At 47.3% G+C, this 26,142-nt stretch overlaps 1 protein-coding gene across 4 annotated transcripts in view; it reads right to left on the minus strand.

The window, feature by feature from the left end:
- Positions 1-26,142, minus strand: part of LOC141172391 (serine/threonine-protein kinase SBK2-like) — a 440,216-nt gene that overhangs the window by 402,954 nt on the left and 11,120 nt on the right. Inside the window, exon 2 of one of the 4 annotated variants that reach the window (XM_073656541.1) lies at positions 14,783-14,858. The exons of the other annotated variants lie outside the window; for them this stretch is intronic. The gene's annotated coding sequence lies outside the window, so the exon portion shown is untranslated. The remainder of the gene's footprint in view (positions 1-14,782; positions 14,859-26,142) is intronic. 4 annotated transcript variants of the gene reach the window in all.

Below are 26,142 nucleotides of genomic sequence, written 5' to 3' on the forward strand. Positions count from 1 at the left end.
GAGCGTTGTTCTACTCGAACTGTTCGCCAATCTCAAATTCGAGCTGTTTTGGGCGGTGTTCGAGCCGTTCGGCGAACACGAACAATTTGATAAAAATTCGGCTGTTCGAGGTTATGTTCGATAACTGTTCGTGCACCAAAATCATAACTGGATTTTTTCTCAGTAATGATGAAAATTAATGTTAATACGCAGTTTGAGTGTACAGCGGGATGGGGGGAGGGGCAGGGGATGGATCTCTGCAGGAACAATGAAGATCTCCATTTTTTTTTCTCTTTCCCGCATTTGCAGTGGGGAGGTGCAATCTGTCAGCCTATCAGCAGCGCACACACGGAGCGAAGTGCTTTTTTTCACACAAGCAAGGGCATGTGTCATTGGCAGTGTATGTCACATGTCCTGGCCCTATAAGACCAAGCCATTTTCCCCGTCGCCACCATTTTCTCACTGCTGCAGCTGCGTGTTAGACGGCACCGCTGTTGCTGTGTGCGCTATACCTTGTTAATTTCAAGCCAATTTTCGCACAAATATACAGATAGCTTGGGAGTAGGGAATAGTTGTGATTGCAGTCCTTTTAAGGACTAGGTTACAGCATTTCCTACGACTTTTATCAGGGAGGTCTGTGCTCTTAAATAGATAGATTGTGGGAGTAAAGACTAATTGTAATTGGAGTCCTTTTCAGGACTAGGTTACATCAGTTCCTATCAGTTTTTGCCAGGCAGGTCTGTGCCAGTGCTGTGCAAGTTTTTTTCACAGCATTTGGCTGAATCTAGCAAAGCTAATCCTTTTTGGCCTATTGCAGAGTGTGTTAGTCAGTGGAGTAGCCTATCTCTGCTGCAAGATATACCACCTGTGTATAGAATACCAATTTTTTTACTGCACCTAGTGAAGTAAAATCTTTTGGGCATAGCATCATTCTATTAGTCCATCTATACTGACCTCCATCAGGTTGCAAATTAAAACTAATTTTTATCTGCATCTACAGTACCTCTGAAAAAATATTTGGGCTTCTAGCTGTGTGTGGGACTTGTTGTATTAGTCCATCTATACTGACCTCCATCAGGTTGCAAACTGAATATATTTTTTTCTGCATCTACCTCTGAAAAAATATTTGGGCTTCTAGCTGTGTGTGGGTCTTGTTCTATTAATCCATCTATACTGACCTCCATCAGGTTGCAAACTGAATATAATTTTTTTCTGCATCTAGCTCTGAAAAAATATTTGGCCTTCTAGCAGTGTGTCGGACTTTCTCTATTAGTCCATCTATACTGACCTCCATCAGGTTGCAAATTAAAAATAATTTGTATCAGCATCTACAGTACCTCTGAAAAAATATTTGGGCTTCAAGCTGTGTGTGGGACTTGTTGTATGAGTCCATCTATACTGACCTCCATCAGGTTGCAAATTAAAAATAATTTTTATCTGCATCTACAGTACCTCTGAAAAAATATTTGGGCTTCTAGCTGTGTGTAGGACTTGTTGTATTAGTCCATCTATACTGACCTCCATCAGGTTGCAAACTGATTATATTTTTTTCTGCATCTACCTCTGAAAAAATATTTGGGCTTCTAGCTGTGTGTGGGACTTGTTGTATTAGTCCATCTATACTGACCTCCATCAGGTTGCAAACTGAATATATTTTTTTCTGCATCTACCTCTGAAAAAATATTTGGGCTTCTAGCTGTGTGTGGGACTTGTTGTATTAGTCCATCTATACTGAACTCCATCAGGTTGCAAATTAAAAATAATTTGTATCTGCATCTACAGTACCTCTGAAAAAATATTTGGGCTTCTAGCTGTGTGTGGGACTTGTTGTATTAGTCCATCTATACTGACCTCCATCAGGTTGCAAATTAAAAATAATTTTTATCTGCATCTACAGTACCTCTGAAAAAATATTTGGGCTTCTAGCTGTGTGTGGGACTTGTTGTATTAGTCCATCTATACTGACCTCCATCAGGTTGCAAACTGAATATATTTTTTTCTGCATCTACCTCTGAAAAAATATTGGGCTTCTAGCTGTGTGTGGGTCTTGTTCTATTAATCCATCTATACTGACCTCCATCAGGTTGCAAACTGAATATAATTTTTTTCTGCATCTAGCTCTGAAAAAATATTTGGCCTTCTAGCAGTGTGTCGGACTTTCTCTATTAGTCCATCTATACTGACCTCCATCAGGTTGCAAATTAAAAATAATTTTTATCTGCATCTACAGTACCTCTGAAAAAATACTTGGGCTTCTAGCTGTGTGTGGGACTTGTTGTATTAGTCCATCTATACTGACCTCCATCAGGTTGCAAATTAAAAATAATTTGTATCTGCATCTACAGTACCTCTGAAAAAATATTTGGGCTTCTAGCTGTGTGTGGGACTTGTTGTATTAGTCCATCTATACTGACCTCCATCAGGTTGCAAACTGAATATATTTTTTTCTGCATCTACCTCTGAAAAAATATTTGGGCTTCTAGCTGTGTGTGGGACTTGTTGTATTAGTCCATCTATACTGACCTCCATCAGGTTGCAAATTAAAAATAATTTGTATCTGCATCTACAGTACCTCTGAAAAAATATTTGGGCTTCTAGCTGTGTGTGGGACTTGTTGTATTAGTCCATCTATACTGACCTCCATCAGGTTGCAAATTAAAAATAATTTTTATCTGCATCTACAGTACCTCTGAAAAAATATTTGGGCTTCTAGCTGTGTGTGGGACTTGTTGTATTAGTCCATCTATACTGACCTCCATCAGGTTGCAAACTGAATATATTTTTTTCTGCATCTACCTCTGAAAAAATATTGGGCTTCTAGCTGTGTGTGGGTGTTGTTCTATTAATCCATCTATACTGACCTCCATCAGGTTGCAAACTGAATATAATTTTTTTCTGCATCTAGCTCTGAAAAAATATTTGGCCTTCTAGCAGTGTGTCGGACTTTCTCTATTAGTCCATCTATACTGACCTCCATCAGGTTGCAAATTAAAAATAATTTTTATCTGCATCTACAGTACCTCTGAAAAAATATTTGGGCTTCTAGCTGTGTGTGGGACTTGTTGTATTAGTCCATCTATACTGACCTCCATCAGGTTGCAAATTAAAAATAATTTGTATCTGCATCTACAGTACCTCTGAAAAAATATTTGGGCTTCTAGCTGTGTGTGGGACTTGTTGTATTAGTCCATCTATACTGACCTCCATCAGGTTGCAAACTGAATATATTTTTTTCTGCATCTACCTCTGAAAAAATATTGGGCTTCTAGCTGTGTGTGGGTCTTGTTGTATTAGTCCATCTATACTGACCTCCATCAGGTTGCAAACTGAATATATTTTTTTCTGCATCTACCTCTGAAAAAATATTGGGCTTCTAGCTGTGTGTGGGACTTGTTGTATTAGTCCATCTATACTGACCTCCATCAGGTTGCAAACTGAATATATTTTTTTCTGCATCTACCTCTGAAAAAATATTGGGCTTCTAGCTGTGTGTGGGTCTTGTTCTATTAATCCATCTATACAGACCTCCATCAGGTTGCAAACTGAATATAATTTTTTTCTGCATCTACCTCTGAAAAAATATTTGGCCTTGTAGCAGTGTGTCGGACTTTCTCTATTAGTCCATCTATACTGACCTCCATCAGGTTGCAAACTGAATATATTTTTTTCTGCATCTAACCCAGCCAAAAGTTTTGGCCTAATACCACAGTTTATCCACTCAGCTCTGCTCGGTTACCATCCATTGTTTTTTTGTGCAAACAACTCCAGAGTTGTGAATTAGTTAACCACCAAAATGAGTGGAAAAAGGCCTGCTGCTGGTGGAAAGGGGAATAGGCGTGTTGGGAAGGGGAAAAAAGGTTGTGTCCGTGGGGTAGGTGTTAAAGCAACAGTAACATCTGCAGAAGAAAGACCATCTTCCAGCCAAACTAAAATGTCTACTTCTTTTAGCGGACAATGTGATAAGATCCCTTTCTTACGGCCACGCCAATCGCTACAAATTCCAGATGAGGCACAAAAACAGCAGGTGCTTCAACGGATATCAAGTGCTCCTTTAAGTGGGCTCTCCTCCACATCAACTTCAACATCACAAATACTCCAGTCCTCAAAGGTGTCACCCAAATCGCACTTGCTTCCTCACAGCTCCCAAATCTCCAGCTGCCCGTCTGAGTATGAGGTAGAACAGATGGTTGAGTCTGCAGAGCTGTTTACTCATACTATAGCCTGGGAATCAGAGGTCGACTCCAGCGCTTCTGTGAATCCAGACGAGGAAATGATCTGCACTGATGCCCAGAATCTTTATGAGTCGGATCCAGGACCAGACGCAGAAGGTTCTGACCATAATGTAGACCCTCATTCCCAAACTGTAACTCCTGTTGGTGGAGACAATGAGGAAGACGATGATAAGACTCAAATACCTGATTGGAGCGACAACTTTAGTTTTTTGTCAGGGCAGGAACAGGTTGGCTCTGAGGACGACGGGTGTGATAACACACAGGGTGATGATGATGAGGTTGGAGATCCCACTTACTGTCAACCCACAGTCAGCCAAGAGATGAGGTCAGCAGAGGAGGTGGAGGAAGATGCTAGTGACGACGAGGTCAGGTTGCGCCTTCCTGGACAGAGACGTAGTACTGGAAGCACGTCAACAACTGCATCCTCAAACACAACTCTGCCTCTGACCACAAGTCGTGGTGGCTCTTCAGGTCGCATGGGTGCTAAGCCTTGCATAGCCTGGGCATTTTTTCAGATCGACAAAGATGACCCAACTCGTGTTATCTGTAACATTTGTCAGCAAAAGCTAAGTAGAGGCCAAAAAATACATAGTTTGAGTACTTCATGCATGAACCGGCACATGGACATGAAGCATAAGTTGCAGTGGGAAGCTCAGTGTGCTACAATGCGGCCTAGCCGGCCGGGCCAACCACCGTCTGCCATATCTTGTGCATCCGCGGCCTCTTCATCCTCTGTGACTGGGGGGACAGCAGTCACACCTGTTTTGGGGCGCAGACCTGCCACCTCTTTACCCGCAACAGCCAGCGTGATTGGCAGGTCATCATTTTCTTTGGAGGTGGTAACAGCAGCTGGTGTTGAGCGCTGTCCGACATCGATAGCACCACCTTTGGATCAAGGCAACCTAACATGTCCGCCTGCATCTTCCTCACAGACCGGCAGTTTGCCGGGGACACCCTTATCAACCCCGTCTAAGCACAATAGCCAGCCCTCGGTCCCTCAGATGTGGACAAGTAAAAGACCATTTCCTGCTAGCCATGAGAAAGCTAAGAGGTTGAATTTCACCATCTGCAAGCTCTTGGCTACAGGAATGCTGCCTTTCCGCCTGGTGGACACAGAGGATTTTCGAGACCTTATGTCCGTCGCAGTGCCCCAGTACCAGATGCCCAGTCGGCACTACTTCTCAAAGAAAGGTGTGCCTGCGCTCCACCAGCATGTCGCACACAACATCACCGCTTCTTTGAGAAACTCTGTGTGTGACAGGGTGCATTTCACCACAGACACTTGGACGAGTAGGCATGGACAGGGGCGTTACATGTCGCTGACTGGGCACTGGGTAACTATGGTGACAGCAGGACAAGGGGCTGCTGTCCAAGTCTTGCCGTCCCCACGAGTTGTGCGTCAATCCTCTTTATGTCAAAGTTCCTCCACTGCTTCTGCCTCCTCAACCTCCTCTCGGTCTTCCACCTGCACCCAAAGCCTGTCTGGTCATGCCTCAAGCTTTCTAACTGCGCAGAAGGGATCCTGCACACCTCCTTACTATGCTGGCAGTAGGGCTCAACGTCATCAGGCGGTTTTTACATTGAAATGTCTGGGAAATGTGAGTCACACAGCTGAGGAGTTGTGGTCAGCTCTGGAGAACCAATTTCATGAATGGTTGTCTCCACTGGACCTGAAACCAGGGAAGGCCGTGTGCGACAATGCTGCAAACCTGGGTGCGGCCCTTCGCCGGGGCAATGTCACACACGTGCCTTGTATGGCTCACGTGTTGAACCTGGTTGTCCAGCAATTTTTAGCCCACTATCCCAGACTAGATGGCCTTCTGCAGAGGGCACGGCCGCTGTGTGCTCACTTCCGCCGTTCGCATCCCGCAGCTCAGCGACTTACATCTCTACAGAAGTCGTTGGGCCTGCCACTTCACCGGCTAAAATGCGATGTGCCTACCCGGTGGAATTCAACTCTGCACATGTTGCAGCGACTGTGGCAGCACCGACAAGCCCTGGTGCAATACGTTCTGACGTATAGCCTGGGCCAACGAGATTCAGAGGTGGGGCAAATCACGCTGGAGGAGTGGTCTCAGATCAGGGACCTATGCACCCTTCTGCACAGTTTTGAAATGGCGACGAAGATGTTTAGTGCTGACGATGCCATTATCAGCATGACTATTCCGGTGATTTACATGCTGGAGCAAATGTTAAACAGAATTCGGAGTCAGGTGGTGGCACAAGAGGAGGTGGAGGAAGTAGAGGAGGAGGAGTTGTATGCGGAAGGGCTAACATCTGCAAGGTCCAGACGGTCGGCAGCACCAAGGCGGCAGGCATGTGAGGGTGGGGGAGATGGTTTTACCAGGGCGCATGGTAGCAGCCAAACTAGTGAAGAAGGTGCAGGAGCCCAGGAAGAAGTGGAAGACGAACTGATGGAAGACTCATCAGATGAGGGAGACCTTGATCACATTTCTGTTGTGCGAGGTTGGGGGGAGAGGACAGAGGAAGGAAGCATTATTGTTACCTCGCCACCAACACAACAGGGACTTGGTGCTCCTGGATGCGCAACACACATGAGTGCCTTCTTGCTGCACTACCTGCAACATGACCCTCGAATTGTGAGAATTAGAAATAATCCTGACTACTGGGTTGCCACACTGTTAGATCCCCGGTACAAAAGTAAATTTGCAGAAATTATTCCTGCCATAGAAAGGGATGCACGCATGCAGGATTATCAGCAGAGACTGTTGCAGAATCTTACATGTGCTTTTCCACAAAATACCAGTGGTGCACGTAGTGAATCTCACAGTTCCAACTTGCCAACCGTGGGACCGTCAAGTGTTCAGCACTCAAACCGTAACAGAACCACAGTATCTGGTGGTAACATCAATTTTGCGCAATCATTTCACCACTTTTTTAGCCCATCCTTTGCAAGGCCACAGGAGACAAGAAGTCTGACACATAGTCAACGCCTAGAGACGATGGTACAGGAGTATCTCCAAGTAAACATTGAAGCCACGACTGTGTCACTGGACCCTTGCTCTTTTTGGGCTTCCAATCTGGATAAATGGCCGGAGCTAGCCACTTACGCCTTGGAGATCTTGTCATGCCCCGCAGCCAGCGTTCTGTCTGAACGTGTGTTCAGCGCTGCTGGTGGTGTGCTGACAGATAAGCGCACGCGGCTCTCCACTGATAATGTAGACAGACTCACGTTCATAAAGATGAACAAATCATGGATCCGAAACGACTTTTCTAGCCCTGTGTCATCCTGGGGAGAGTAAAAGCTTGATGATTGGTTAAAATCACCCTACCAACCGTTTTAAGCTTTCAAATTACTAATCATGTTTATCTGTATCTTGACTGGAAAATAATTTGGGCTTTGTAGCAGTGTGCAGCACTGATCCTATTAGGCCATCTATAATAAGCTCCACCAGATTTAAAATTAAAAATAATTTTTAGCTGCATCTAGCCCGGAAAATAATTTTGGGGCTCCGAGATGCGCAAGACACATAAATGCCTTCTTGCTGCACTACCTGCAGCATGACCCTCATATTGTCAGAATTCGAAGTAATCATGACTACTGGGTTGCCACACTCTTAGATCCCCCAAACTTTTCGATCAACCTTTTCATTTTAATAAAGACCAAAAAAATGGTCATTTTTGAAATTATAAGCATTAGCAGGTTGTTAGAAACTGAAATCAAACAGTTTTCAACTCAAAACTTTATTCTAGGTGATGTTACATTTTCACATAGGACCCCTTGTTCGAAACGAGCTTCTGAACTCTCTCGTCCATTGAATTTGTCAGGTTTTGGATGGTTTCTGCTTCAATTGTTTTGCATGAGGACAGAATACCCTCCCAGAGCTGTTGCTTAGATGTGAACTGCCTCCCGCCATCATAGACACTCCTTTTAATGATGCTCCAAAGGTTCTGAATGGGGTAGAGGTCAGGGGAGCATGGGGGTCACACCATAAGTTTGTCCCCTTTTATGCCCATGTGGCACCCCAGGGGTCTGGTTTCCACAGTAATGTAATGTTATGTCTGAGAGCAGGTGGGAGGTCCTTTGGTCAGGGATCCTGTGCATGCCACACCTCCTGCCCAGTCTTGGGAGGGGAAGAACTTCCCCTATATAAACCCGGGGCTGAAGCAGGGTTGGTCAGTCAAGGAGAGTAGAGACAAGAAACAGTCACAGGAAGAAACAGCAGAAGCTCAGTGGGAGCAATACTACTACAAGTCAGGGGCTGGCAGCTGCAGAGCTCGCCCTGACTGAGAAGCTTTCTCACCGGACCCGGCGTCCGAGGCTGTGGGGACTAACTCTTACCCAGCAGCAGAAGCCGACCGGCAGGGGATTTCAGGTCCTCAGGCCCAGAAACCCGAAGGCACGGTCACACGCGTGGGACCAGCACCGCCATCGTGGAGCGGAAGCCATTAGAAGGCCCCGAGTCACCGGCCATACGGGTGAGCACCACACGGTACACTCAGGGACGTGAGCTACTTATATCCGCTCCTAGCAAGGTAGCCAGAAGAGTACAGTCAGTTTGGGAGGCCTACAACTCCGCCTGGCCAGGGGAGATCCCATCTGCTCAAGGACTGACCAGGCCCCGTTCGCTAGCAAGTACTCCGGGAGGGTCTATCGTTGTTACCAGTAAAGACCCTGAATTACACCGCACCGTCTCTGAGTGGTTCCTGCTACCCCCATTTTCCACGTCGGCTGCCCTGTGGCCATACCCCTCCCGTTGGGGGTTATACTATCACGCTGCACAATTCTACACCGGCCTCAGCGGTCTGCCCTGCAGCGGCAGCTCCATAGCTGCAAATCAACGGGTGGCGTAGTCGACACTCAAATAACATCTATCAAGACTGCCACACATCGAGTTTGACTCCCTGGGCACGGACCGGGTCCCCGCCACTCGGAGACTACAACCCTCATTTGATCCGGTTCCGGGTAAGCCCCGTGCGCGAGACGCTGCGCAACACAGCAGGCCCAGGGGTGCGTCACCCATATCAGCCAGAGATGCAGATGTTTTATGTGCAGCATGAGATGGTGCATTATCATGCAGAAAAATGATCTTGCTGTGAAATACACGGTTCTTCTTCTTGAACCATGGCAGGAAGTGCTGTTTGAGAAAATCCACATACATTATGGAGTTCATCTTTAGCGCCTTCAGGGATCCTAAAGGGGCCGACAATCTCTCTCCCCATGATTCCAGCCCAAAACATTACTCCACCTCCTCCTTGTTGGCGCTGTAGCCGTGTTTGCGTGGGGTGTCCATCAACCAGTTATCCTCCACTCCATCCATCTGGACCATCGAGCGCTGCACGGCACTCATCCGTGAACAAAACAGTTTTGAAATCAGTCTTCATGTAATGTTTGGCCCACTGGAGCCGTTTCTGCTTGTGTGAAGTGGATAGAGGAGGTCGACAGGATGGCGTATGCACAGCTGCAAACCTCTGAAGGACCCTGCATCTTGTTGTTCGGGGGACGTTGGAGGCACAAGCAGCTTCAAAAACTTGTCTGCTGCTATGACAAGGCTTTTTTGCCGCTGCTCTTTCAACCTGACGTAATTGCCTGTAGGAAAGAGTCCTCAATTTGCCCTTATCAGCACGCACACGTGTGTACTGTGAATCAGCTACATACTTCTTGATTGCCAAGACACTTCATCCTGATCATCGCACAATGTTGATTGTAGTCATGCCTTGACCTAAACACTCCACAATTTGTTGCTTCTCAGCAGCCGACACATCCTTTTTCTTTCCCATTTTGGCAGAAAATGTAGGCTGCTGAATAATGTGAGAGAGCCTTCTTAAGTAGTCTTGCCTTTCATTGGACACACCTGACAAACTAATTAGCACAGGTGTCTGCAATTGCTTACAGTGATATAAAGAGCCCTGACACACATCACCATCAATGAGTTTAACTGACAAACAAACAAATTCTTCCCTTATCACTCCTAAACACTTTTTGCATAATAATTTGGAACACAGTGTACATGTGCTTTTCCACAAAACACCAGTGGTTCACGTAGTGAATCTTACAGTTCTAACTTGCCAACCGTGGTCTGTATGGAGTTGTTCAATAAAGGGCCCAAAATTAAGATAACATAGATGGGAGAGGTCTCTATGAATAGGAATTCCTAAGTATTTGATACCCTGTGAGGGCCAGGCAAAGGGAAAGTTGGACTGGATGGAATCCTATATGGATTTGGGGAGGGAGACATCGAGGGCCTCAGACTTCGCTGCATTGATTTTAAAATTTGACCATGTAACAAAGTGATCTATTTCAGCCATAACAGCATGGATGGATATATGTGATTGAGTGATATATACTAGGACATCATCAGCAAATAAAGAGCACTTGTACTCGGTGCCTCCCACCTCAATCCACCTAATATTGGGGTTATGGCGAATTGATGAGAGCAGGTGCTCCGTCACTAGGATGTATAAGAGAGGGGACAGAGAACATCCCTGCCTTGTCCCATTGGTGATTGTGAAAGGTGATGAAAATGTTCTGACGCGCCCCCTGGGCCTTGGGACACCCGGAGCCGGACCCTTTTTGGTGGATGCTGGTGGTTGTAGTCTCCGTGGCGGCAACCCGGTTCCGTGGCTCAGGGCGGTCAAACCAGTGGCGGAACTATTTATGTGGTTTTGATGTTTAAATGTCCGACTACGCCACCCGTGGATTGCGGTCAGAGTGAACCGCCGCTCCAGGGCAGACCGCTGAGGCTGGTGTTGTGGGTGCAGCAGAGCATAGCATAACTCCCCACGGGAGGAGTATAGCCTCAGGGCAGTGTATGCGGAGGATGGGGGTGATGGTGCAGGGCAGCAGCAGTAATGACACGGAGTCAGTGATGCAGTCCAGGGCCTTTACTCACAGTTCTTATTATCCAGACCACGTCTGCAGGTAACGGCTGCCCACGTCGTACTGTGCTCACCAGGTGAGGGGCTCAGACAACTCCCAGATAACTTTGGAGCGCTTCACAGGACCCCCTTTGTGTGTCCTTTGTCTGGCCTTTCTTACCAACCCTTCTGTCCGGCTGCCTCGGGCCTCCTCTTGGTAAACTTGGCGCCAGTTTCCCTGACCCTATGTGGTGCCTTCCTAGCGGGTGTAGCGAGGGGCTGTGCCACATAAAATGTCACAGCCTCCTGTTTCTAGCTGAGGGTCGTTTCCTGCCTCCACTAGTTTCGGGGACCGGTCTCCCCCTTTGGCCTGACCCCTCCACGCAGGTGGATTCTGGCGTGCGGTGGCGACTCGCCCGTCCGCACCCCTGAGATCCCTTCGTTCCTCGTTCCTGGAGCCTTCTCCGCTCCTCTTCCTACCTTCTCCCTCTTCCAGGCCTGGGCCTCTGTTACTAGGCCCGCCTCCGGAGCAGAGCTCATGCAGAGCCCCTGCTCCCTGCCACTTCTGCTCAGACTTCTCTGCACTGAACTAAGATGGTGCCCACCTTTTATACTCCCTTCTCAATGCACCCAGGAACTGCTTCCTCCCTGCTCCTGCACTACAGGGTTCCCCTTCCTCAGTGTTCCCTCCCCCCACTCCAGCCAGGGACAGGGACTGTCGTGCCCATCTCAGGGGCATATTGGTCGCCCTGCCCCACGGCAATGTGGTGTAATGCATGCAGGTGTCGGGTCCTGATCCACACTACATCCTTACCTGAGAGTGAGATATCACACCTCTGGGTGAGGTGCAATACCTCTGTAGCAACCGAGCCCTCAGGGTGCTACAGTTCCATTTATCTTCAGCCTAGGTGACGTATTGCGATACAGGGCCGTGATTTTGGCTATAAAAGGGTCCCCTAGACCCCTACCCCAAGCTTTTTAAGAGAATCATATATGGCGTGCCAGGAGACTCTATGGAATGCTTTCTCAGCATCCAACGAGAGTATCTAATTACAAATTTTTAACTGCATCTAGCCCAGGAAATACTTTGTGCCTAGTAGCAGGGTCTGCTAGTCAGCGGATTATCCCGGCTGTTAAGCAAGCTACACCACCTGTAGTTTGGACACTTCATTTTTTCAAAGGAAATGCTTCGGGACCATGGGATACTCAGTGAAGAGCATCAGGAGGCACCCCAAGGCATAGGGGCTGGGACTGGCAGTAGGATGCCTTGCGGTGGACAGCCGAGCTCGATCCTTATAAAAGCTTTTTAACTGCAGCAGCTTTAGTGGACGCTACTGGAGCTGGAATTACGCGGCTGCTGGCATGAGACTTGCCCTCCAATAGATCCTTGTAAATGGATTTAAAGTGTATTCATTCAAATTAGAGAGACAATTTAAATTAAAAAGCTTAGAGCTGCCTCCACCACAGGGGGGCTCACTCGACCCACCAGCAGACAGGCACCAGTATTGGGAGAGGGGGGCTGGCCGTCAGGGTCCACCGCGGCTCTGGCACAAACCCGGCGACACGGAGGTGGCACGGGCAGGAACGGACTGGCCGTGTCGGCTTCTCACTTTTTGGATTTTAGAAGGGCATGACATGCCTATATCTGTGTCTCCCCCTCCTTTTACTCCTCCACCTCTTTTCGCATGACTATATGTACTTGTCACTTTTCCATGTGTTAGTTATGTCTTCTGAGCAGTTTGTCAGCTTCTGGACACCTTTGAAGGTGTTTTCTATGTGTTTCTATGTGTTTTTGTTTGCCTGCCACTGGTTTTAACGGTGTTCGAAGGTGTTCAACGAACAGTTCGACGAACAGTTCGGCGAACACACGGGTGTTCGACGAACCGAACCGAACTCGAACACTACGGGGGTGGCTCAACACTAATAGCTAGTAAAGGCTAGGTATTCAGCTGGGGCTGATATTAGTAGCCTGGGAAGTTCCGTGGGTATTACCCCCTTCCCAGGCTTTAAACATCTGCCCCAGCCGTCTGCTCCGCTAGAGACTAAAATTACGGGGAACCCCACGCCAATTTTTTTTTTAATAAATCCTTTATTTTAACACTAAATGACAAGTACAGTAATCAACACTATCACTGTACTTCTTATATATGTGACTGACATGTTTCTATCTATCTAATCTATGTGTGATGCTCTATTCTTTCTGTTCTAAATTGTCAGGTACCGATGCTGAATTGCCGGCCGGCTTTTTTAAAGAGATTGTCTTCTGAGCAGTTTGGACACCTTGGAAGGTGTTTTCTATGTATTTTTATTTGCATGCCATTGGTTTTAACGGTGTTCGACGGTGTTCGACAGTGTTCTAAGGTGTTCGACGAACAGTTCCACGAACATCCCGGTGTTCGACTAACCGAACCGAACCCGAACACTACGGGGGTGGCTCAACACTAATCAGGTCACTATTACTGTTTTTCTTTACGGCAAAAATGCCAAAAGCAGGATAATAGAGATTTTTCACTGTGGAACGGCAAAACCACAGTTATAATTTACTGGTGTATACCAGACTTTTTTAAATAGATATATTTGCGGCTGAACAGTGAGCGAAACACTCAAACTGTTTTTTTTAGGTAAAATTAGCCCAAAAGTGGATAATACAGAGGTTTGAACCGTGGAACTGCAAAGCCACACTTCTATTTCTCTGGCCTACACCAGACTATTTTCAACAAATATATTTGTGTCTGACACACCTTTTTTTTTTTTTGGGGGGGGGGGGAGGGACACCAAAAGATTAATAAGATGGGTATTTGTACAGTGTGAAGGAGGAAAAAAAAAAGGATTTTTCCTGGCCCCCGACACCTGGTGCTAAGTCCAGCAATTTCAGCAACAGGAGCACATAGGACTGTAATGCAGCGTTTGCTGGTATAACCACTGCGTCTCCTATACAGCCTACCTGCCTGCCTGATATCTGGGATGGATATTAGTCCTGAGAAGAACTGTTTGTTTGATCTGGCAGCCTTTACAGACCCTACACTAACTATTTTGCAGTATATATCTCTCCCTAAATCAGCAGCGCTGTCCCTACACTGTCTGATCCCAGCCGTCTGTGTCCAAGATGGCGGCGCCCGGTTTTAAATACTCGAGGTGACGCTGTGCGGCCAGCCAATCAATGTAATGCCCACAACCAACATGGCTGCGGCATTACAGTGACTGGCTGGCAATCCCTGCATGTTCATTGGCTCTGTAAAGAGCGCCAAACATGCAGGGCGGAGACCCGAGCTCCCGCCCGAGTAACCCGGAAATGCTCGGTGCTCGCCGAACATCCCGAGTAGCGTGATGCTCGGTCGAGTACCGAGCAGTGCCGAGCAAGTTTGCTCAACACTAGTAGTAATATATTCCTAAAGTGCTTAAGTGCATAATAGATGGGCAAAGCCAATGCTTTATTGGCCACACTATAGGAGTATTCTATTCACTCAGAAATGGAAGGTTTTACATGTGGATATAAGGCTCCTCTTATAGTGTCAGCGCTCAGCTGCAAAAAACCTAGTCACTGCATAGAATACTAGATAAATGAACATATGGTTTAAAATTCGCGCTAGCGGTAGTGAATGAAGGAATTCGGGAGAATAAATAGCTAAAATGTACTTTATTGATACAAGTGCTTAAAAAGATTTTTTCTAAAAAGCTAAAATAGACAATATAAGGAATTGGTAAAATGAATAAATAAATAAATAAAAAAATATGAATAAATAAATACATACGGTTATAGATTAATTAATAAAGCGGCTTCCCATCGGGTCTTGAGGTAGTCGATACTTGGGAGGCAGAAGGGTGGACCTGGTGGAAGAGGAACCGTGTTAGGGTATAGTAGTACGGTATAGTAATACGGTACTCATGGTATCGATTCTTGGTAGGTTGGTTTTTATGTGGGTTACCTGTTATGATCGGTCTGTTTCTCCTTGTGGCAACCTTGAAGGCCTTTCGGCGGTGGACTCTAGTGTCAGTAGGAGATGATGGTAGATACCTGAGGTGCAGGACAAAATTCGTTAGAACTTACGAGTGATTGACCAAAGGTTACTAGTGGGAGTTGTACTTTACCTGCTATTGTTATGGCAATCAGCAGGCAACAAGAGCAACGACGTGCGGATGTGTTTCTTGGACCGTGATCCACAGGGAGCCAACTATTGAGGTGGACTGGTCCGGGATGATTTTTTGAAAAAGGCTCGAAGTCCTAGGGACATAGAGAAAATAGGTTTAATGTTGTAGGTACTCGGTTCTGGGGTGATACGATAGGGTTAAGACTTACCCTGAGGTAGACCTGTTCTATTTTGGGTGTAATAGTTATAGTTGTCCTTTTGAGAGATGCAGCAGGTGGCTCTGGCTTGTCCCTGTCCCTGTAGGAGAGGTGCAGCAGGATGCTTCTGGCGGTAATGGCGACGTGGCGTCTATGGTGTACCCTATGTCCTGCTTGGAAATTAGGGAGGGTTAGGGTTTGAGGTATAGTTAGATTGGTCTGCAGTTTCAGTGTTTATTTACCTTGTTATTTACCTTATTTCATATATTGCTGGCATAAGAGGACAGGTGCATCAGGTGTTCCAGTTGCACGAAGGGTGCAACAGGAGGCTCTGGCTGAATTATTGGTTAGTTAGGCAGCAATAGTCCTATAGTAGGATGCTCTGGTGCAGCAAGAGGTTCTGGATGCCAGGTGGGTTTAACAAGAGGCTCTGACTGGGTGGTCAGTCGGTCAGGCAGTGATGTGTCCTGCCATAAAATGCTCTGGTGCAGCAGAAGGCTCTGGTTGCAGGGTTGATATAGCAGGGGGCTCTGGCTGAGTAGTTAGATGATGGTATCACGATGCTGTGGTGTAGCAGGAGGCTATTGTTGCAAGGTGGGTATAGGGCAGATCGCGTAGTCTGTGAGTCTGCCAAGGATAGAATAGTGCAGGTTAGGGTGTCTATTCCTGGCAGTGTGGTAGCAGGCGGTGGGGGCCGAGGCCCGAGGGTACTTACAGTCTGCAGTCCCGCGGTGATGTCAGGAGGTGATGGAGCCCGGAGCGAGAGCGGAGTCCCGGCCGGTGACCGCCGCAGCTCGCGTGATTCCGGGTAGGCAGAGCGGGAGAGGGAGGGAAGAGGAGAAAGGCGCTCTTTCGCTTGAAAGCGCGCGAGAGGGGCAGAGTGACGCGCTGTCACGTGGTAAACGGCGTGCACTCAGTACGGAGGCCTGTGGGCGCCTTCTCAGCTGAGTCAGCGATACTCCAACGCGTTTCGACAGCTACGGCTGTCTTCATCAACAGCGCGTCACTCTGCCCCTCTCGCGCGCTTTCAAGAGAAAGCGCGCCTTTCTCCTCTTCCCTCCCTCTCCCGCTCTGCCTACCCGGAAGCACGTGAGCTGCGGCGTTCACCGGCTGGGACTCCGCTCTTGCTCCGGGCTCCATCACCTCCTGACATCACCACGGGACTGCAGACTTTAAGTACCCTCGGGCCTCGGCCCCCACCACCTTCTACCACACTGCCAGGAATAGACACCCTAACCTGCACTATTCTATCCTTGGCAGATTCACAGACTACGCGATCTGCCCTATACCCACCTTGCAGCCATAGCCTCCTGCTACACCACAGCATCGTGATACCATCATCTGACTACTCAGCCAGAGCCCCCTGCTATATCAACCCTGCAACCAGAACCTTCTGCTGCACCAGAGCATTTTATGGCAGGACACATCACTGCCTGACCGACTGACCACCCAGTCAGAGCCTCTTGCTACACCCACCTGGCATCCAGAACCTCTTGCTGCACCAGAGCATCCTACTATAGGACTATTGCTGCCTAACTAACCAATAATTCAGCCAGAGCCTCCTGTTGCACCCTTCGTGCGACCGGAACACCTGATGCACCTGTCTTCTTATGCCAGCAATATATGAAATAAGGTAAATAACAAGGTAAATAAACACTGAAACTGCAGACCAATCTAACTATACCTCAAACCCTAACCCTCCCTAATTTCCAAGCAGGACATAGGGTACACCATAGACGCCACGTCGCCAGTACCACCAGGAGCATCCTGCTGGACCTCTCCTACAGGGACAGGGACAAGCCAGAGCCACCTGCTGCATCTCTCAAAAGGACAACTATAACTATTACACCCAAAATAGAACAGGTCTACCTCAGGGTAAGTCTTAACCCTATCATATCACCCCAGAACCGAGTACCTACAACAATAAACCTATTTTCTCTACGTCCCTAGGACCTCGAGCCTTTTTCAAAAAATCATCCCGGACCAGTCCACCTCAATAGTTGGCTCCCTGTGGATCACAGTTCAAGAAACACATCCGCACGTCGTTGCTCTTGTTGCCTGCTGATTGCCATAACAATAGCAGGTAAAGTACAACTCCCACTAGTAACCTTTGGTCAATCACTCGTAAGTTCTAACGAATTTTGTCCTGCACCTCAGGTATCTACCATCATCTCCTACTGACACTAGAGTCCACCGCCGAAAGGCCTTCAAGGTTGCCACAAGGAGAAACAGACCGATCATAACAGGTAACCCACATAAAAACCAACCTACCAAGAATCGATACCCTGAGTACCGTATTACTATACCGTACTACTATACCCTAACACGGTTCCTCTTCCACCAGGTCCACCCTTCTGCCTCCCAAGTATCGACTACCTCAAGACCCGATGGGAAGCCGCTTTATTAATTAATCTATAACCGTATGTATTTATTTATTCATATTTATTTATTTATTTATTTATTCATTTTACCAATTCCTTATATTGTCTATTTTAGCTTTTTAGAAAAAATCTTTTTAAGCACTTGTATCAATAAAGTACATTTTAGCTATTTATTCTCCCGAATTCCTTCATTCACTACCTCTAGCGCGAATTTTAAACCATAGGTTAATTTATCTAGTATATCTACTATGGACACTTAGTGGTTCCCTGTCCAAAAATTCGCTGCCTTTGATAGTGAGTAGCCTAATAGCGCCTCCTACCCTACAACACTACATAGAATAGACTAATATAGGCTGATGATGATAATGAGACATAATCATAGATCCTATTTACCTGTGAAATAAGCTGTATAACGATATGGTGGCTCCACAGTGCTGCCCATACGCACATGTTTCACCCTTCTTGCTTCTTCCGGGGGTGTCAATGTGTGGGGTGTGTGCATTTAAATACCCGAATCGCCAATGATAAGATTCTACCTCTGTAATTTTAGGCTACAAATTAATTACATGTCTGTTGCTAATTAATCTAGCCAGTATGTATTTGGGTAAGTCCCAGTGATCTTTTTTAGCATTCTTTCCTGTTTTATGTGCTTTTAATAATTTGCTAATAAAATGCATATTTTATAATTGATATGTGTCACTTCTCGTGCTTGACAGGTCATACCCAGTACCTAGTGAGTTTTGTTGATTAAACTGGTGAAGCGTTCGTATAGTGGACACCAGCCAACGACAACCTGACCAGGAAACCCCGCTCTGCTCCCTTCAGAGTCAACACTCTCCTATGTGTGCCAGCACTATAGCTACAACAAATACCAAGACAGCAGCAACTACAGTATTTATGATATGATGCACCGGATGCTTTATCTGCTGATATACCAACGTGCTGCACATCAGCAAAAAAAGTCGCACTACCTGAACAGCCAGACTCAATCATAATTGGACTATGCCATTTATTCAGCAGACACCCTGAGCCCCAATTCCAAGGATTTCTCTTCTAGCTTACAACCTGCAATGACCATGCTGCCACCTCAACACTATCGGAGGTACTGCAACCCCCCAACCTACTGTCTCCTTCTCCATCATTCTGTAGAATGTAAGCCCGCAAAGCAGGATACTCTTCCCTCTTCACCAGTCTATCATTGTTAGTTCTTTTACTGTAAGTGATATGTGTATTTTATATGTAACCTCTTTCTCATGTACAGCAGCATGGAATCAGTGGTGCTATATAAATAAATAATGGTGATAAAAATAATAATAGCACAGCAGATTTAACTAGTGTCAAGAATTGGACAAGTTTGCTATCGGCATACTGTTATTTACAACCTCCAGTGAATTGTCAGAGATTGTGTTCAACGCCGCCGGTGGCTTGCTCACATTCAAGCGGAAAAGGTTAACCTTTGCAGGTAAGAAAACATTATATTTGTCAAATGAATAAGGCATGCATCAGTGCTGACTTTCTTTCGCCTATGGCATATGCCAATGATTACATCAGCCATTCCATCTGCCTGCCTATCAGCTGTATATCTTTTACAACGTTCTGCTGCTGCCAATGCAAATGGCTCATGCTCAGCCGAGCATCTAATCCCTGTCTATTATATCATAAATACTGTAAGATGCTGAACACAACTATTTTGCTCCCTAAATATGTCTTGTGCTTCTTCATTCAGCAAAAAAAAAGCTCTTGAAACTTCCCAAAAGAGTAATTTTTGTGAAAAAGCCACATCTTCATCTGGCCATGTGGTGTGTGACACATCATCAGACACATGCATACAGTGCTGAAAAGACATGGGAACAGCATGGGGAAGACCCCTGGAAGCATCTCTGACTCCCAGGTCACTGCCTAAAAGTGTGCCCATCATAAGTGATCCTTGGTGCATACGAAGACGCCTCCTGCCATGCACCTCTCATTGCAGACTTGCAACAATCACCGTCCACATCCTTTTCCCAGTGCAGTGTTCAGTTGTCCCTAACCAATTCCTTGGAATGCAAGCGCATGTATGCAGCCAGCCACCCAATACTAAACTGCCAAATTTTTGACAGCTGCATGCACTTGAAATGAGGCCTTTTAGGCTCGTGAAGGCGGAAGCTGTCCACAACCTTATGGCAGCGGCAACCGGGCATCCATACTCGGTCCCCTGCCGCTTCTACTAGTCCCGGTGTCGTCTCCACCTTCCACAAACACCGGTCCTACAACATTACCCGTGCTGTCCCCAGTTTACTTACTGGGAAGGACCGCCTAACTACAAACACGTGGACAAGTGAATGCGGCCAGGGACGGTACGGTACCAGTCCACAGCTTGTCGGTGAGTTGTATTTCACCACAGCTTGGTGAAAGGACTTGGGAAACCGTATCTACTCCAGCTGTCATTTCTCCCAGGAAGTCCTCTAAAGCTGCTTGCACTTGAAATGTGGCCTTTTAGGCTCGTTGAGGTGGAAGCTTTTCACAACCTCATGCCGGCGGCGGCCAGGTGTCCATACTCGGTCCCCAGCCACCACTATTTCTCCCGGTGTCATCTGCGCCTTCCACTAGCACGGGTCCCACAACGTTACCCGTGCCCTCCCCAGTGTACTTACTGGGAAGGACCGCCTAAGCACAAAGACATGGTCAAGTGAATATGGCCAGGGATGGTACGGAGCCAGTCCACAGCTTGTCGGTGAGTTGTATTTCACCACAGCCATATTATTTAGCTTGGTGAAAGGACTTGGGAAACCATATCTACTCCAGCTGTCATTTCTCCCAGGAAGTCCTCTAAAGCTGTTTGCACTTGAAATGTGGCCGTTAAGGCTCATGGAGGCGGAAGCTGTCCACAACCTTATGAAAGCGGTGGCTGAGTGTCTATACTCGATCCCCAGCCACCACAATTTCTCCCGGTGTCGTCTCCTCCTTCCAGAAGCACGGGTCTTAGAGCATTACCCGTGCCGTGCTCAGTTTACTTACTAGGACGGACCGCCTAACCACAAACACGTGGACAAGTGAATGTGGCCAGGGATGGTATGGAGCCAGTCCACAGCTTGTGGGTGAGTTGTATTTCACCACAGCCATATTTTTTAGCTTGGTGAAAGGACTGACTTTTGGGAAACCGTATCTACTCCAGCTGTCATTTCTCCCAGGAAGTCCTTTAAAGCTGCTTGCACTTGAAATGTGGCCTTTTAAGCTCGTGGAGGCAGAAGCAGTCCACAACCTCATGCCGATGGCGACCGGGTGTCCATACTTGGTCCCCAGCCGCCACTATTTCTACCGGAATCGTCTCTACCTTGCACAAGCAAGCGTCCCTGAACATTACTGCTGGTACTTTTCTGTGGGAATCTGATTGCCTCCTACCAGCCTGGAATATTTCCAGGGAACAATGGTACAGCGCCATGGTATTAGCACTGCCCCGACTAGCAGTAGTGAAGCCTTCCCCAATTTCTTTCTCAGGAATTCTATTTGGTAGACTGAGTGGCTGCCCAAATACATTAGTTTCTCACAAAGGAGCTGAAGATAGAGTGGCAATAGGTACAAGTTTCTCCAGCCTGTTAGATATCACAGGGTGAACGGCAGCACATTGGCTCAGTGGTTAGCACTGAAGCCTTGCAGCGCTGGGATCCTGGGTTCAAATCCCAGCAAGGACAACATCTGCAAGTATTTTGTATGTTCTCCCTGTGTTTGCGTGGGTTTCCACCTCCGTAAAAAAGGAGCCATAGAGTGTCGGGAACTTTCCCACACACTTTTCTTAGCCAGGGCTGCTTCTAGGCATGGTTGGACAGTCCCACCAGATAGTCCACGGGTGGGGCCTGGCTTCTCCATCAGGAGAGTTCATGATAGCACAAATTTTGCAGCAGCTCTGGGGCTCTTGAGCAAGGGAGAAAAGTGAGCCCTCAGAATCAAACCATCTGGTAGGCCAAATGTTTTTCAGTTTGAAACTGCTTCTCAGTGGGAGTTGTATTTCAGCACAGCCATATTCTTTAGCTCGGTGAAAGGACTGGCATAGAGGGAAACCGTATCTACTCCGGCTGTCATTTCTCCGTCACCAGGTTCTGCCCATTGTCACACACGACCGTGCCTGGCTGTATGTTCAGCGGTGAGAGCCGCAGATCAGGCTGCTGTGTTACAGCTTTCAACAACTCTGCAGTGCTGGGCGGTTTGTCACCTAAGCATTAAGCTTGTTATCTTCAGCACAGCCTGTTGCCGCTTGGCCAAGGCAGTGCAGCAGTGCTTTCAGCTTGTGACTGATGTGGTCATTTTGGAGATGAAGGAGGAGGTGCAGGAGCTGAACAATGTGATTACATTGAGGTTACATTAGCGACTCTGTTTTCTATACTAAAGAAAGATCCTACTGTTTTGTTTTTGTTTACGTTATTTTTTAAGACAAATCCATTCATCGGGAAATGTGATTTTAACATTTTACAACCTTATCTGGCCATGTGGTATGTGACACATCATCAGACACATCCTGCTTCATTTATGATGGAGGGACTCTGAAAGTTACAGAGCCTATTTTTATAGGGCCATCAGGTGGCCCTTACAATTCTTAAAGGGCCAGCAGTAGGCCCTCGCTATTGTTAGAGAGCCATCAGCCGGCTATTCTTTTTTGTTCCCATTATTGAGTGGGTCTCCTATACTGTTATTGCGCATGAAGTGACTGCAAGGGCTGCCAAAAATTTGGACGCAACCCAATACCCCTTTGAAGAGACATAGAGGAGGGTCTCAGTAAAAAAGATGTTCCCATTACAAAGGAGCGGGTCTCCTCTATTGGTAATGCCTATGCTGTAACTGCAAGGGCTGCCAAAATTTTGGGAAAAACCCCACTAACAATTTAAAGACACATAGAGCAGGGCCACAGTAATGACATGTTTCCATTACAAAGGAGCAAGTGTGCTATAGAGTTATATGGTATGCAGTGAGTCCAACGGCTGACAAAATTTTGGAAAAACCCCACTAACAATTTAAAGACACATAGAGCAGGGCAAAAGTAACGACAAATTCCCATTAGAAAGGAGAGGGTCTCCCATACTGTTCGCCTATGCAGTGAAGCAACGGCTGCCAAAAATTTGGAGGAACTCCAATGCCCCTTGCAAGAGATGTAGAGGTCGGAGAGCCTCCTAAAAACAATGTTCCCATTATTAGGAAGTGGTTCTCCCATAGTGTTGGCCTATGAGGTGAATGCAAGTGCTGCCAAAAATTGGGAGGCACTCCAATGCCCCTTGGAAGAGACGTGGAGGAGGGCCTCATACAAAAATCTTCCCATTAGAAAGGAGCAGGTCTCCTAAACTTGTAATGCCCATGCACTAAGTGTATGGGCTGACAAACATTTACCCCTGGGGGGTATACATGAACATACTGTATAAAAAATTTATTTTACGGATATCATAAAGACCCTTTAAAAAAATAATGTGGGTGTTGCATCACGGACCATGGTCACCCTGGTGATATGGTGGTGGAGGATGAGGATGGGGAGAAGGAGGAGGACAAGAGAAAATAGCCAAAATCAGGAAGCATATACCCATGTGTGGGTGTGAAAAGGTGCATGGGAATACACCTCCTAAAAAAAGACACTGGATTTGAGTTTATGTTACACTGCTATCATTCGGTGGTGTTGAGAAGTCTGGCCCAATCCAGCCCTTGTTCATTTTTATAAGAGTCAGCCTGTCAGTATTTCCAGTTGACAAACGGATGCGCTTATCAGTTATAATTCTACCAGAGCACTAAAAACCCGCTCTGATAAAATGCTAGCGGCAGGGCAGGCCACGACCTCCAAGGCGTAGAGAACCAGTTCATTCCACATTCCACTAATTATAAGGCCCAGAGGAATCACGGAGGATCTTGGCACGGTCTGCAAGGTACTCCCTCAGCATCTTCCCAAATTTTGCACTCCTTATGAGAGTACCTCAGGGCCTGTGCGATGGGAGGAAATTCTCCTTTGACTGTCCTTTGACAGTGTTCCCCTGCCTCTGCTAGATTGGAGTTGTGTCTCTCTCGTTTGTAGTCCTTGGTTGTCTAATAAACTATAACCTCTGCTGCCAGCGTTTTCAGATGGGAATTTTTTTTAATAGTTCCGCAACAAGGGCCTTCTGGTACTGCCGCATTTTTGTAGACAAGTCCGCCTCAGGAATAAGAGATATAAAGTTATCCTTGCAGTGTGGGTCTAGAAGTGTCACCAACCAGTAAAAACTGTCACCCAAAATTTTGAGAACGCGAGGGTCATGGGAAAGGCAGCGTAACATCAACTCAACCATGCGTGCCAGACTGCTAATAGGCAAGACTTCCGTGTTCTCAACAAGAGGACGAGTGACCATGCTCTCTTCCTCCTCTCTGTCCTTAGGCCATCCACGCTGAACAGACAGTATGACCATTGTGCAAGTACTACCGTCTATAGCCCAGGAAACTAGCTCCTGTTCTTCCTTCTCCTCCTCCTCTTCCTCATTGTCACCCAATCCACGTTGGGATGAGATGAGGCTGGGGTGTGTGTACTCACCCTGTATGGTTCCTTGCTCCATCTCATCATGCTCCGCCTGCAATGCATCCTCTTTGATTGTGAGCAGAGAGCGTTTCAGCAGACAGAGAAGCGGGATGGTGATGCTAATTATGGGGTCATCGCCACTCTCCATCTTGGTGGAGTCCTCAAAGTTTTGGAGAATGGTAGATATGTCTGACATCCATGTCCACTCCTGAGGTCTTATGTGTGGAGTCTGAGCTGAATACCGACGGCCTTGTTCATGCCGGTACTCAACAACTGCCCTCTTCTGCTCACAAATCCTTCCCAACATCTGCAGTGTACAGTTCCAATGTGTGGGGACATCTCACACCAGTCTGTGAGCCAGAAGCTGCAAACGCTGCTGAAACACGGCAAGGACGGCAGAAGCTGTAGCTGACTTTCTAAAATGGGCACACAGGAGGTGTACTTTAACAAGCAGATCCGGCAGCTCCGGGTAGGATTTGAGAAACCACTGAACCACGAGGTTAAGCACATGGGCCAGGCATGGTACGTGTGTGAGCTCGCCTCACCTCAGAGCCGCAACCAGGTTGCGGCCATTGTCACACACGACCATTCCTGGCTGTAGGTTCAGCTGTGTGAGCCACAGATCTGTCTGCTCTTTCAGAGCTATCCACAACTCTTCAGCATTGTTCGGTTTGTCACCTAAGCATGTTAGCTTCAATACAGCCTGTTGCCGCTTGGCCGAGGCCATGCTGCAGTGCTTCCAGCTTGTGATTGATGTGGTCATTTCGGAGATGGAGGCTGAAGAGGAGGAGGAGGATGCTTTGGAGGATGAGGTGCAGGAGCTGTAGACCATGGGAGAAACCTGATTGACCTAGGGCCCGCAATCCTTGGCGTCGGAAGGACGTGTTCCTTCCCAAGGTCCGACTGGGTCCCAGGCTTTCACTATGTTAACCCAGTGAGGCGTCAGCGAAATGTACCATCCCTGGCCACTAGCACTTGTCCACATGTCCGTGGTTAGGTGGACTTTCCCGGTAACTGCGTATTTGAGGGCACGGCTAATGTTTTGGGACACAAGCTTGTGTAATGCGGGGACAGCACATCGAGAGAAATAGTAGCGGCTTGGGACCGAGTACCGTGGGACGGCCGCCGCCATCAGTTTGCGAAATGCTTCCGTCTCCACAAGCCTAAAAGGCAACATTTCAAGCGCAAGCAGTCATGAAATGTGAGAATTTAGTAGTGTGGCCTGTGGGGTATTGGCTGCATATTTGCGCTGGCGTTCCCAGGACTCGGGTATGGACAACTGAACGCTGCGCTGGGACAAGGACATGGACGTGCTTCCTGATGCTGCTAATTGAGAGAGAGCAACGACAGGTGCAGGGCAGGAGGCTTCTTCGCATGCACCATGGACAGGGGATTGGCTTGCTTGCACAACCGCAGAAGACGCAATGGTGCCACATGCAGACACTATTCCTGGACCCTGGGGTTCAGCCCACAAAGTCGGGTGCTTTGCTGGCATGTGCCTGATCATGTTGGTGGTGGTCAGACTGGTCGTTTTGCCACCCCTGCTGATGCTGGCCTGGCAGGTGGTGAAAATGGCTTTTTTGGGGCTGTCGGCAGAGTCTTTAAAAAACAACCAGACTCGGGAAGACCTAACAGTTGTACTGGCAACTTCCTTCATGTTGGTGTTACGGGGAACGGTTGCCTGCCTTCTGTCTGCAGCCACCACACTTCTTCTTCCTGCCTGTTGGGGTGCTCTGCCTCCCTCCCCCTGGGTGCTGCTGTCCTCGCTCTGCATGTCCTCCTGCCAGGTTGGGTCAGTAAGTATATCATCTACCACCTCGTCTTCCACTTCCGCACCCTGGTCCTCCTCGTGACTTTCTGCCAATTGTGTCTCATCATCGTCCATCTCTTGTGACACTTTTCCACCGTCACCTTCATGTGACCGTGGCTGCTCAAATATTTGGGCAT

The sequence above is a fragment of the Phyllobates terribilis genome, unplaced genomic scaffold, assembly GCF_046119375.1.
Source record: "Phyllobates terribilis strain yellow unplaced genomic scaffold, ASM4611937v1 Scaffold_12__6_contigs__length_324123572, whole genome shotgun sequence".
Taxonomy (NCBI): Eukaryota; Metazoa; Chordata; class Amphibia; order Anura; family Dendrobatidae; genus Phyllobates; species Phyllobates terribilis.